The 3,894-nt window shown below is 42.1% G+C and overlaps 1 pseudogene; it reads right to left on the minus strand.

Annotated features, from left to right (window-relative positions):
- Positions 1-814: 814 nt before the first annotated feature.
- LOC118148839 (keratin, type I cytoskeletal 18 pseudogene) lies at positions 815-2,456 on the minus strand (annotated as a pseudogene).
- Positions 2,457-3,894: the final 1,438 nt, after the last annotated feature.

The following is a 3,894-nucleotide window of genomic DNA, read 5'->3' on the forward strand; positions in this document are numbered from 1 at the left end:
TAATGCCCACATATTTTCACTAAGACCTGCCCTCTCAGGGCTGAGCCCTGGCTCTGAACCAATTTTCCCCACTTCCTATGAAACTCACCTATTGTGCCTTTCAGTTGTTCTGATAAGTACCTGTTCTGGCCCTATAAACAAGGCTCTAGCTTTCTTTGCTTAGTTTTCTCTTTTCTCCTCTCAAACTAAGAAATTTTGCTTCTCCACATAAATTCCTTTGGGTTTTCACAATGAGAATGCAGGAAAAAGAAGAAGGAATGGAAAATATTACTAAATTTGTTCTAAAGTGGTAATATCCCTTAATTACAATGTATTATTCATTCCCAGCATATTCAAAGAAATTGGACCTAATGGTATCAACAAGTGGTACACTTGTTACAATTGATGAACTTACACCGTCACATCATTATCACCCAAAATCCTTAGTTCACATTACAAGTCACTCTTGGTGGTGCACATTCTAAGGACAGTCTGGGCAAATGAACAATGACATATATCTACCATCATAGTATCATTTTGTTGACCTCTGAACTTTTTATTGGCCTCCTGCTCCCTAAAGGGTACCCCGCTTCTGCTGGGGTACCTTCAGAACTTTGGTGTTGTTAGTCTCAGACATCGCTTTGCCATCTACAATCCGGCAGGTAGTGGTCTTTTGGATGGTTTGCATGGAGTTGCTGCTGTCCAGGCATCACCAAGATTGAAGTGCTCGCCATATTCCAGCAGGTGGCGGTAGGTGGCGATCTCTGCCTCCAGCTTGACCTTGATATTCAGCAGGGCCTCATACTCCTGGGCCTGGCACTGCCCCTCTGCCTGGGTCTGTGCCAGCTCTCACTCCAGGTGCAACGGGATCCTGGTGAGCTGCTCCATCTTCAGGGTATAGCGGGCCTCCACCTCCCTCAGGCTGTTCTCCAAGCTGGCCTTCAGGTATCTCACGGAGTCCCGGTCAATCTCCAAAAACTGGACTATACGTCTTAGTCCCGTGAGCGTCATCTCAGCAGCTCCAACCTCGGCGGACTGCGTGGTGACCACTGTGATCCTCTCCTCAATCTGCTGAGACCAGTACTTGTCCAGCTCCTCGCTTCTTCCAAGCCAGCTCATCATATTGGGCCGGATGTCGGCCATGATCTTGGCGAGCTCCTGAGATCTGGGGGCATCTTATCTCCACGGTCAACCCAGAGCTGGCAATATGGGCTTGTAGGCCTTCTACTTACTCTTCACGGTTCTTCTTCATGAAGAGCAGCTCCTCCTTGAAAAAGCCTCGATCTCTGTCTCCAGCTGCAGACGAGTGACATTGGTGTCATCAATGACCTTCGCGGAGCCCATGGATGTCGCTCCCCACAGACCGGCGCATTGTCCAAAGTATTTGCAAAGATCTGAGCCCTCAGGTCCTCAATGGTCTTGATATAATGGCTCCAGTCTCTGACCCAGGATCCCTTCTTCTCCAGGTGCTCTGGGATTTTGCTCTCCAGCTTCCTGTTCTCTGTCTCCAGGCTCCTTACTCCGTCCAGGTAGGAGGCCAGGTGGTCGTTCAGGCTTTGCATGGTCTCCTTGTCATTCTGGATGCCTCCCATTCTTGCCAGACCCACGGTCATTCCCATGCCAGGCCCCTGGACCCCATGTCGCCCCAGAAGCTGGTGGAGCAGAACATGGAGACCTGGGAACCAGAGCCCCTGGCACCTGCATAGACGCTGGCCACACTGCTGACTAGTAGGGCGCCGTAGCTGGGCACCTGGACAGAGCCCAGGGACCAGTAGTTAGTGGAGAAGGTGGAGCTCATGCTGCCCAGGGAGGAGAGTAAGAGGACAGGACTCAGGCTTTGCCGGATAACAGTATCGTGTACTCTTTTTACCCTAAAAATTCTCTGTGATCTGCCTATTCATTCTCCCAACCACAACCCCAACTTTTGGTGACTAGTGATCTTTATACTGGTTCCATAATTGTGCCTCTTCCAGAATGTGATAGAGCTGGAACCGTATAGTAATGTAGCCTTTTCAGATTGACTTCCTTCACTTAATAATATGCGTTTAAGTTTTCTTCACATGTGTTTGTGCTTGATAGCTTATTTCTTTCTAGTGCTGAATAATATCCCACTGTGTGGATGTACCACGGTTTACGTATTCATTTGCTTTTGAAGAAGGTCTTGATTGCTTCCAGGTTTTGACAATTATGAATAAGATTGCCAGAAATATCCATGTGCAGGTTTTTGTGTGGACATAAGTTTTCAACTCCTTGTAAACGCCAAGGAGCATGATTGTTGGTTCATATGGTAAATGTTTAGTTTTGCAAAAAACTGCCAAGTATGTTGATAAGGGGGAAGTTTATGCATGTGTGAGGTAGGGAATACAAGGGAAATCTCTTTATCTTCTGCTCAGTTTTGCTGGGAACCTAAAGCAATCTCTCTATAGAAATAAAGTCTGTAAAATAAATAAACATGTGTGTGTGTGTGCATATTTAGAGAAAAATAATTTTACTTTATTTATTTATTTTATTTCTGGGCCTGAGAATTAAATTGACAGACGAATTAACAGGAGAAAAGCATACAAAATTATTTAACGTTTTACATGATACTCCATAAAGAAACGAAGACACAAAAAAGTGACAAAATCTAAATGCATTTCTAATAGGTTCCACAAAGGTAACTTTGATGAAAAAGTTACTAAACTATGAGCAGAGGATAAAGAAGACATGAATTATTAACAGAGTCTGTACAGAATTATCTTGGCCACAAGTTCCCATCCTTGTGGATGATATTACTTTCCTTCTGACACAGGGAGAACATCTTCCATATGGAGGTTTGATCTCCTGATTTCAGGAAGAAAAACAGGGGGCCAGAGCACACTTCTTGCACCTGCTGTTGGTGGTGGTGATTTTTTACGTGCTTTGGCTCACAATAATTATCTGCCAAAGTGGCATATTTTGAGGTGGCATATTCTGCTATGTCTATATATACATATACATGTATTCTAATCTCAAACAGATATGTGGTTGAAAAAGAAATAAATATTTTAATAACTATTTCAGATAGCTGTGGATATTCTTCTTTGATACTACACCAAAATTCAGTAAGTTGCGGTTAGTTAAAAGTGAGTTGTAATGCAGCATATGAAACTATATCAGTGACCTCTCAGCACTCCATTACATTAAAATCTATTAGTCTGTTTTGTCCACTCTGATGGCATCTTTCACCCATACTTGATTTTGTGACATTATGCATTGATCATTTGGAAAATATTAGTTCACTGAGTTATGCACGTCTTCTAAATGTTGACATACTTCATTATCTAATACAAAAACATCACATAATTACTATCACCACTAATCCCATCATAAAAGTCTTTAAGTACTGGGAAGCTGTACTTAAAGCTCATAGTTTTGGCACAAGATTTTTTAAATGTTAATTTTTATTCAAAATCTTGAATTTTATCATTGGCAACACGTAGTGTAAATTATTTTTCTTAAAGTAATAGACTCATTTTGTTCATTTTGGAGACCGTGTTTGCCAAATCCCCTAGTCTGAATAATGATAGTCTGCCTTAAATTGTTCTTTCAAATAAAAATGATGGTCTGTGAACTGGGTAGTTTGGCTCACAACACAGTCACAGGAGTGCATTTCCTTGAGATATTATATGTTGATATGCCGCAGAAGCACTTCACAGAGAGACTTCTCATTTTGTCCCACAGAATGCTAAAATGATGCATGTCCAAGGATTGAGATTCAATAAAATAATCTTCACTACTTTATCATGGATATTAAGTGGAATTTAATTCACTTTGTTTCCTTTTTGAAATGCAAATGCATGGTGCTGAAGAACATACTGACTCAGGTACAGCTTGGTGCCATTGCTATGGTTCTTGCTAAATTGCCAGTATTTTTTACCCACCATTGTTTTTGCA

This window comes from Callithrix jacchus, chromosome 2, assembly GCF_049354715.1.
Source record: "Callithrix jacchus isolate 240 chromosome 2, calJac240_pri, whole genome shotgun sequence".
Taxonomy (NCBI): domain Eukaryota; kingdom Metazoa; phylum Chordata; class Mammalia; order Primates; family Cebidae; genus Callithrix; species Callithrix jacchus.